Below are 10,120 nucleotides of genomic sequence, written 5' to 3'. Positions count from 1 at the left end.
TGTTGACTGTCTTTCCTTCCCTGCCTCATTTCTCTACCTCCATCCCAAATAATTTGTACTTGAATCCTTGTCCTCAGTCAGCTTTTGGGAGAAGCCAAATGAAGGCACTTGGGAATGTCATATTAGGTAAGAGGAAGAAAAAATTCCAAGAAGTTACATGCAAGTTGATACTCATTTGTTAAAAACTAAAATAAAAACATACTTTTAGGAACACACATCAGATGCAAAAAGAGTGTAAAAATGCAAGCAACCACAATGATGGCAATATTTTTCATCAACAGAAATTAACCTCGTGAGTTTTGATATTTAGGGTATAAGTGAAAAGAAAAATGCAAGCAAGGCATTGATGACTGTGAGATTCGGGAAGGTGGTACATGAGGTAAGAGGCGTAGGAAGATGGGCTTGGGAGATCACAGGGTTGGATGTGAGTTGTTGACAGGGTCCTAGGTTTTGTTGTTGATGGTGAGTTTCTATAAGCTAATGATATTCTTTAAAAAATGACTAATAAAATTATTAAATAAAAGCATAGATCAGAGATAATGCATCATACCAAATATTATAATGAGCCCAATCTGTGCAAACAAGCAAAACTGACATCAGTGGAATTCAAATTAAGAGAGGACAGCATTTAAATTTTCCAAGTTCTGTGTGGTAGGCTGAAGAAAGAGTTTTAAAAAGCGTATTTTATGTTGCTTTTACTTGAGAAAGGATTTAATACACTCTTCCTTTGTCTTCCCTAGAAGATCATTCAAAAGGTCATAACCTAAATGCCCATTTAGGTTATGACCTTTTGAATAGGGAGAAGTTATATTGATAATAGGGAGAAGTAGGGAGAAGTTATATTAATGAGCACTGTTCCTCATGGCCTATGATGCAGTCATTCAAAACATCAGATAAGACAGATGTGTCAATATACAGAGATATCCATGCTTCATTGATAAGTTAAAGAAGCAAGTTGAAGATATGTTTTACATGATCCTATCTTTGAAGACAATTTTTCTGTCATACAAAAGTGATATGTAATTTAATATATGTTGTATATATGTGTCAGTAACCATTTATATATGTACATGAGCATATATGATTGTATATTGGAAATAACTTACCCAGTATTGTTAACAATGTTTTTCTATGTGATAGAATTATGAAAAATTTCTTTCTTTTTTTTTTTTTTTTTGAAACGGAGTCTCGCTCTGTCGCCCAGGCTGGAGTGCAGTGGCTGGATCTTGGCTCACTGCAATCTCCGCCTCCCAGGTTCATGCCATTCTCCTGCCTCAGCCTCCTGAGTAGCTGGGACTACAGGCGCCCGCCACCTTGCCCGGCTAATTTTTTGTATTTTTTTTAGTAGAGACGGAGTTTCACCGTGTTAGCCAGGATGGTCTTGATCTCCTGACCTCGTGATCTGCCCGTCTCGGCCTCCCAAAGTGCTGGGATTACAGGCTTGAGCCACCACGCCCTGCCGAAAAATTTCTTTTTTTTTTTTGAGGCAGAGTCTCGCTCTGTCACCCAGGCTGGAGTGCAGTGGTGGGATCTTGGCTCATTGCAAACTGCCTCCCGGGTTCAAGTGATTCTCCTGCCTCAGCCTCCCAAGTAGCTGGGACTACAGGCTGCATGCCAGCACACCCAGCTAATTTTTGTTTGTTTGTTTGTTTGTTTCTTTTTTGTATTTTTAGTAGAGACAGGGTTTCTCCATGTTGACCAGGCTGGTCTTGAACTCCTGACCTCAGGTGATCCACCCATCTCAACCTCCCAGAGTGCTGGGATTACAGGTGTGAGCCATTGTACCTGGCTGAAAAGTTTCTATTTTTTAAGTTATGCATTTCTATATGGGTTAAATATTTTTAATCAGAAAATCCAATAAAAATGAAGAATATAAAAAGTATGTATTAAGTAGATGTAGTTCTGTAAATTCTTATATAGTTATTGTGTTGTTGTTGTTACTTTGTATAGCTACTCTGTTAGCGTTTGCAAAGTACATCTTCAACTAATTTCTCCTCCATCCATGAGTGTGGGTAAATCCACACTGTCTTTTAAATTATGTTGCTTTCATTTCACAGAGTCGTGTTTTATCACCAATGACTTTTCCTCCCCATTTTAAAAGCTCTTTGAAAATCTTTTTTCTCTTCCTGCTTGCTACTTTTTCCACTCTTCTGGCCAAGTCTATGTCCTGTGGTCTAAAGTTGCTCACACTGTTTTTTGTTAAGACCAGTTACTATGAAATATGATGTTCATCTGTGACATAGATAAATGTTAACATCATTGTTGGCCACTCTAATTTGATGACAGAGTTCTGGGAGATTCTGTAAGGTGAGAAACCTTCTGCCTCTGACATTTGAAAACCCAGAGAAGTAAGATTTTAGAAAATTGAAAACATGAATGACAACAACAAAAGAAAACAAAACTAAGCTCATTCCTTGAGTCGAGTGGTTCTTCTTCCTCATTATGTCTGGGCCGGAAAGATCTCTTCTTCACATGTTGCTTGGCAAATTGTTATCCTTCTGACCTAATTTGGAGACTAGGTCTTCTCCAGTGGCTGAAATGGTGAGGAAATGAGATGCAGCTGTATTTTGTTTCAGTTTTGTGTGTACTTGGGTACCTTTCTTGCAGTGGGTCATGAATTTTGGGCATCTTATAGAAAACTTGGGAGCCCTTGGTGCTGAAAAATATTGAGTTTCAGATAGAACGTGCTTTTAGAACTCCCAATTAGAGACTGCTGGGAATGCAAGTTTCTTGCTTTATTTTGAAAGTTCTTTTTCCTTTAAACCATGCAAATGTTTTTTCAAAAACATTTCTTATTCTTGATGATGATGATTATTTTTTGCCTATAAATGGGAACAAAAATGATTTTATTTTTGCCACATAAAGAATAAAAGGAATGTATATCTTTCTTTGAAAATTTCTCCTAGTCCAATATTTTTTGACATCCTGTGAATTGTAACAGGAGGATTGATTATAAGCAGCTGTAAATTCTTGGTCTACTTAGTGTGCATAAGTGTGCCTCATTCTGCAAGGTAATTTTTACAATGTGGACACTCATGATACCACCTATGACATAGTCTTGCCAAAAATAAATTTACCCTGAATCAATTAAGTCTCTAATTCCAACTGCAATTTACAGAAACTACAGAGGACAGAGGAACATGTAACAATAGCACCACAAGGATGCATTACCAAATTCCAGACTGTCTTTGGTGATTAGAATAATGATTCCTCAAAGATGTCCACATCCTAATCCCTGTAATCTGTGACTATATTAGGTTATGTGGCAAGGGAGAATTAAGGTTGTAGGTGCAATTAATATTGCTAATGAACTGACCCTGAGAAGGGTGAGATTTCTCTTGGATTATCTGAATGAGTTCAGCATAGTCACAAGGATGCTTATAGATGAAAGAGGGAGGTAGTAGAGTCAATATCAGAGTGATGTCATGTGAGAAAGACTCAACTGCATTGCTGGCTTTGAAGGTGGAGGAAGGGGGCCGTGAATTACGTGGCCTCTAGAAGTTGGAAAAACAAGAAAATGGATCCTCCTCTGTAGCCTCCAGAAAAGAACACAGCTCTGCTGACATCTTGATTTTAGCCCCTTGACATCTGTGTCAAATTTCTGCTCTCCAGAGCTGTAAGATAATACATTTGCATTGCTTAAGCCATTAAGCTTGTGATCACTTGTTGCAGCAGAAATGGGAAACTAAAATATGACCTGTTTATTTCAACAAAGAAAATGCACATCTGAAATGGAGATTGTAGTTGATGCTGTCGGTGCCTCCCCATAGTTGGTACTGGAGGTCAGCCGCACACTGCTTTTGCACACACCAAGGCTTCCTGTGTCTCTGCCTGAGGGTAACTCTGGCTGCTGAACTGTGCTGGCTCTGTCCACAGGGCAGGCGGGAAGTGCTGAGAGTTCATGCCCCAGGAGCAACCTTCTACCAAGGTGGGATGGGAGTTGGTAAATAGAGGCTCCGATTCCCAAGCTGGACAGTGTCTCCAAGGTCCTAAGTCTCTGAGGATTTCACACCATCTGCCCCAAGTGGCTACTGTTTCTGAAGGTGCACCTTATTGGGTCATATTCCTTCTCTCTGGGTCATTTCTCTACTTCCTTACCATGTTTCCTGGAACTGCTTCCAAAATCAACTGTTTGCACCCAAATTCTTGTCTGCAGATATGCTTTTGGTGGAGCTCAAACTAAGACAGAGGGAAACCTATGGTTTTATAGAGACTTAAGAGACACAACAGTCTGTCACAATCTTTGGACCTTATTTGGATACTGCTACAAACAAACAAGCAAACAAACAAACAATACCCGAAAAGCGTTAATGACATTGATAAGATAACTAGAAATCTGAACACTGGATCAGACATTTGATTATATTAAGAGATGGTGGTAGGCCAGGCAAGGTGGCTCATAGTTGTAATCCTAACACTTTGGGTGGATGCTGAGGCAGGTGGATCACTTGAGGTCAGGAGTTCAAGACCAGCCTGGCTAACATGGCGAAACCCTGTCTCTACTAAAAATACAAAAATTAGCTGGAGATAGTGGTGGGCACCTATAATCCTTGCTAATTGGGAGGTTGGGGTAGGAGGATTACTTGACCCTGGGAGATGGGGGTTGCAGTGAGCTGAGATCACACCACTGCACTCCAGCTTGGGTGAAACTGTGTCTCAAAAAAAAAAAAAAAAAAAAAAAAAAAGATGATTGTATCCCACTGCTGCCACCAATAAAAGAGGTGACTGTCAAATTTTGAAGTGGGATAATGCTATTGTGATTATGTTAAAACAAATGGTCTTTATTGTCAGACACATTCTGAAATATTCATAAATACATTGATAATTGGTACAATGTTTGGGATTTGCTTCAAAATAATGCAAGAGTTGAAGGAAGAGAGAGTGTAGCTGAAAGAATAGCCGTGAGCTGATAATTTTTGAAATTGGGAGATGAGTAGAAGAGGTTCATGACACTATTTATTCTACTTTTATATACATTAGACATTTCCACAATAAAAAGTGTAGAAATGCTCACTTATGTAACACATTGCATTTGAATCAGGTTGTGCGTGTACCATTGAGCAAGAGTAGTTTTGACTACTCTTTGGGCTTTGGGGTGGACTTTGGGGTCAGATCAACCTGTATTCATGTCTGATCCTGGTTTATCTTGGATGGTCAGTTGTGTGTGGGGTTGGGACAATCCAGGGGACTGGAAAGTGGGGATGGAGGAGAGTCTCTGGGAAGGAGATAATTCCAAACAAAGGATGCTTCATGACTACAGATATGGAAGTGAAAACAGACAAGAAGAACAAAGCTTCAGGCTGGGAGATTGATTTTGAGGCTGCAAGGGTGTATTACTCTGGGCTTTCAAGAGAAATTGAACTAATAGCATGTGTGTGTGTGTATATTTACATAGTTATAAATATAACTAGTGTGGTTATTTATATATATTGTATAATATATATACACAAAATAGTTTGAGTTTGTGTACATATATACACACATATATGTGAGTTTGTGTATATATATGTGTATAGAGATACACACTGTGTGTGTGTGTATATATACACACACATATATTAATCCAGAGAGAGAGAGAGAGAGAGAGAGAGAGAGAGAGAGAGAGACTGAGACTGCTATTTGTTTTAAGAAATTGGCTTATGCAATTACGGAAGATGGCAAGCTGAAAATCTGCGAGCTAGGCAGGCAGGCTAGAGGCTGAGAGAAGAGCTGATGTTGCAGCTTGAGACTGAATGCAGTCCAGAGGCAGATTTCCCTCTTCCTCTGGGAACTTCAGTTTGTTTGTGTTTTTTTCCTCTTAATTCCTTCAACTGATTGGACAAGGCCCACCCACATTCTAGAGGTCAATCTGCTTTACTGTAAGTCTACTAATTTAAATGTTAATCTCATCTAAGAAAATACCTTCACAGCAACTTGACCAAATATCTGGGTACTGCAGCTTAGCCAAGTTGATGTGTAAAATTAACGGTCCCCAGGGGCCATTGTAGTACTCCAGAGAAGATGTAATAAGAGTTTAAACCAGTACATTGGCAGTGACAGTTAAGAAGAGGGGATAGTGGTGGCTCACATCTATAATTCCAGCACTTTGGGAGACCAAGGCAGGTGGATCTCCTGAGGTCAGGATTTTGAGACCAGCCTGGGTAACATGGTGAAAACCCATCTCTACTAAAAATGCAAAAGTCAGTCAGATGTGGTGGCACAGGCCTGTAGCCCCACCTACTTGGGAGGCTGAGCAGGAGAATCAATCACTTGAAACTGGGAGGCGGGGGTTGCAGTGAGCTGACATTGCGCCACTGCACTCCAGCCTGGGCGACAGAGTGAGACTCTGTCAAAAAAAAAAAAAAAAAAAAAAAAAAAAAGCAAAAACAAACAAACAAAAAACAGGGGATAGATGTGAGTGCTTTTGAGGTGCTAGAGTTCACAGCACTAGGTGTGGGTAAATGAGTAGACCAAGTTTCTAATACGGTTGCTGGGGTAACATTTAGCAAGATGAGAAGAAAGAGGAGTCTAGGTTATTCCCAGGTGATGACTGAGCAGCTACTGTGTTCCTGGCGTGGAGGTGGTTCTTTGGGGGATGTGAGAGTGAGTAAGATGGACAAGGCGTCTTCTCCCCTGGAGCATGTGATCCTGCAGGACAGGCAGACATTGAACAGCCGTTATCAGTGAGCTGAGGGCTATGGGAAGAATGAATGCTGGGGGCGAAGGTATCATGGACAAAATGAACCAGGTCAAGAGGCTCAGGAATATCTCTCCCCAGGAAGTGATTTGTAAGCTGAGTTTAGAGGAATAAGCAGGAGTTTGGCTATGGGGAGGGGAAACAGCACTCCAATTAGAGGGAAGAACAGTGAGCAAAAGTTCAGAGGCTGGAAAGAGCAGAGAGAACTGAGAGCTCTTATTTTGTATAGGATATTTGCTTTGAGAAGCAAACAATCCTTCTTCTTCTTCTTTTCCGTTGTGTGCAAATGGCATGTTCCTATATTGATCTGACCTAAAGCAAGTTAGGTTTGTGTATTGAAAAGCATGCCATGTCATACAGCCTTCTTCAGGTTATTAAGAAAAGTTATCCTGTAAGGTTGAAATTCAGGATCTTCTAGGACTTTACTAACAGACTGACAAGCTTACAAATCAGTAACTGAACCCTAAGTGTATACAGGGATAATTGATTGAGAGGGTAGAGTTCAGCTGGAAGGAGATCCAGGTTCTAGTCCCCACTCGGCTGCTTCCTGGCTGTGTGCTTTTTTTGTTTGTTTTTTCTTTTTCTTTTTTGATATGTTGTCTTGCTCTGTTACCCAGGCTGGAGTGCAGTGGTGCAATCCCAGCTCACTCTGCCTCCCAGGTTCAAGCGACTCTCCTGCCTCAGCCTCCCAAGTAGCTGGGATTACAGGTGCCCACCACCATGCCTGGCTAATTTTTGTATTTTTAGCAGAGATGGGGTTTTTCCATGTTGGCCAGACCGGTCTTGAATTCCTGACCTCAAATGATCCACCTGCCGTGGCCTCCCAAAGTGCTGGGATTACAGGCGTGAGCCACCATGCCCAGCCTGTGTGGTCTTGAACAAGTTACTTCGCCTCTCTGGACCCTGATTTTTTGTGTCAGAAAAATTTGGGTATTGGACAAGATCATTTCTAGTTCTAGGATTTTTATGATTCTATGGGTTAGGGTGATGTGCAATAAGAAACAAATACATGAGGTAATTCCTCAAACACCAATATTTCTGTATTTGTTAAACATTGGGTGCAGGCAGACTCTGTTCCAGGTGCTGGGGATTTCATGGGAGTAAGAGAGACAAGATTCTGCCTTAAAGGAACTAATTGGGCCAGAGGTAAGAGACAGACAAGTGGCAGCAGATGTGCAAGCAGGACAATTGCAGATTGTGATAAAGGGAGATTGTGTAAAGATAACACACAGGATGATGTGAGAAGACTGTGTATATGTGTGTGTGTGTGTGTTGGTGGAGAGTATCAGATAGGGCCAATCTGAGAAGCGACATGGAGCAGAAACTGAGTGATCACAGAGACTTAACCATTTAAAGAGCTGGAGAATGCCAGGTGGAAGGAATGGCAAGTGCGAAGGTCCTGAGGCAGCGTAGTTAGCCTGCTGGAGAACAGGGAAGGGGCACATTGTATCAAGAAAAATGAATGAAGGGGAACATGGCTGGAGATGAAGACCAAAAAGTAGCCATAGCCACACATAGCAGTCCTTGTAGCCTCAGTGAGTTGGATTTTATATTTTATTATTGTTAAAAATGTTTTCTCCTCTCAGCTCATACCTATATTTTTATTTTTATTTCTTTGAGACAGGGTCTCACTCTGTTGCCCAGCTTGGAGTGCAGTGGCATGATTACAATTCACTGCGGCCTTGACCTCCCGGGCCCAAGAAATCCTCCCACCTCAGCCTCCCAAATAGCTGAGACTGCAGGCATGCACCACCATGGCCAGCAAATTTTTTGTATGTTCTCGTAGAGATCGGGTTTTGCCATGATGCCCAGACTAGTCTGAAACTCAGGCGATCTGCCGGCCTCAGCTTCCTAAAGTGCTGGAATTATATGCATGAGCCACTGCACCTGGCCAAAAGTTGGATTTGATTACCAAAAATGAGAATGCACTTACCTGGTGCCCCAGTCAATGGTGGCATTTAACTGAAATGAACTCATACTAGTCCCCCTGCCAAAAGATCCTCTTTCAGTGATCCCGTCTCGGTAAATAAGCCATTTATGTATTTTACAAATACATATGTGCCAGGCCCTGTTCTAGGTGCTGAGAATCCAGTGGCAAACAGTCAGTGGTCCCTGCTCTAATGGATATATAGGACAATAAGGGAGACAGGCAGTGACTAAGCGAACAAGTAAACAGGTAACATGCTCCGTGGAGATGAGAGTTATGGAGAAAGGTAAAGGAGGGTTGAGATGTGGACATCTTTGGAGGGCGGTTATTCTGCCTGTCACACCCATTCGTGGGGGTGGGCATTGCTGATTTATGGTGGGAGGCCAGGAAAAGTGTCTTGGATAAAGAGACACTTGAGGCCGTGTGGGAAGGAGGGAGTGAGCCAGCGAACCATGAGGATACCTGGGGAGACGGTTTCAGGGAGTGGAAGTGGCCAGTGCAAAGGCCCCGAGGCATCACTCAGGGAGGGAAAACAGAGGGAGACGAAGCCAGAGAGTTTATGGAGGGCCTTGTATGTCATGGTAGAACTTGGGCCTTGATCCTGAGAAAGATGGGGAACAAATAGAAGGTTGAGCAGAGGAGGAATGGGATCTCGGGTTCCACGGGATGCCACTGGCTTTGGGTGGAGAACAGATGGTGGAGGGACCAGGCTGGACACAGGGAGGCCATGCAGGAGGCTTCTGCAACAGTGCAGGGAGAGGTGGCTTTGACAGGGCAGGTGGGTGATACCTGTCATTGCCCTTCTTAGTAACCTGGGCTGCTGTAACACATCACCACAAACTGGGTGGCTTAAAACAATGGAAATGTACTCTATCACGGTTTTGGAGGCTGGATGTCTAAAATGAAGGTGTTGGCAAAAACCCTGGGGAAGAATGCCCCCTTGCCTCTTGCAGCTTCTGTGGCTCCCGGCAATGCTTCGTGTTCCTCCACTTGTGGCTGTATCCCTCTAATCTCTGCCTCCATCTTCACATGGCTTTCTTCTCCACTGTGTGTGTCACTGTGCCCCCTCCTCTTCTAATAGAACACTGTCATTGGCTGAGGGTTCACCATGATGACTTTATTCTAGCTTGACTGATTACATCTGCAAAAACCTTTTCTCCAAATAAAGTCAAAATCAGAGGTCCTGGATGTTAGGATTTGGACATATCTTTCTGAGGGACAGAATTCAACCCATGACGTTGCCCAAGCCAGAGTCTTGCAACCCCTCCTGGAGCCATTCTTCTTCCCCTGCACTGCTCACACCAGCCAGCCCCAAGTGCTGCTGCCTGGGCCACAGCAACAGCCTCCTGTTCATTTCCTGTTCTCCACGCTGGCCTCCCCGCCCATCTTTTCCCAACCCAGCAGAAGAGCAGTCGCTTTAGGGTGAACATCTGATTGTGTCCTCTTGCTTGAAACCTTTCTGTGCATCCCCACTGCTCAGAGGAGAAAGCCCCCAAACCTTGCTTTAATCTTCAGAG

General features: G+C 42.6%; 1 non-coding gene across 1 annotated transcript; it reads left to right on the top strand.

Annotated features, from left to right (window-relative positions):
* The first annotated feature begins 250 nt into the window (after nt 1-250).
* Nucleotides 251-321, top strand: LOC126931894 (small nucleolar RNA SNORD56). Its single transcript, XR_007718002.1, has one exon. It is a non-coding gene; the product is annotated as a small nucleolar RNA SNORD56 (small nucleolar RNA).
* The last annotated feature ends 9,799 nt before the right edge of the window (nt 322-10,120 follow it).

The sequence above is a fragment of the Macaca thibetana genome, chromosome 11 (genome assembly GCF_024542745.1).
Source record: "Macaca thibetana thibetana isolate TM-01 chromosome 11, ASM2454274v1, whole genome shotgun sequence".
In the NCBI taxonomy this organism is placed as follows: Eukaryota; Metazoa; Chordata; class Mammalia; order Primates; family Cercopithecidae; genus Macaca; species Macaca thibetana.
The sequence above is the reverse complement of the archived record's forward strand: the minus strand, read 5'-3'. Positions and strand labels throughout refer to the sequence as shown.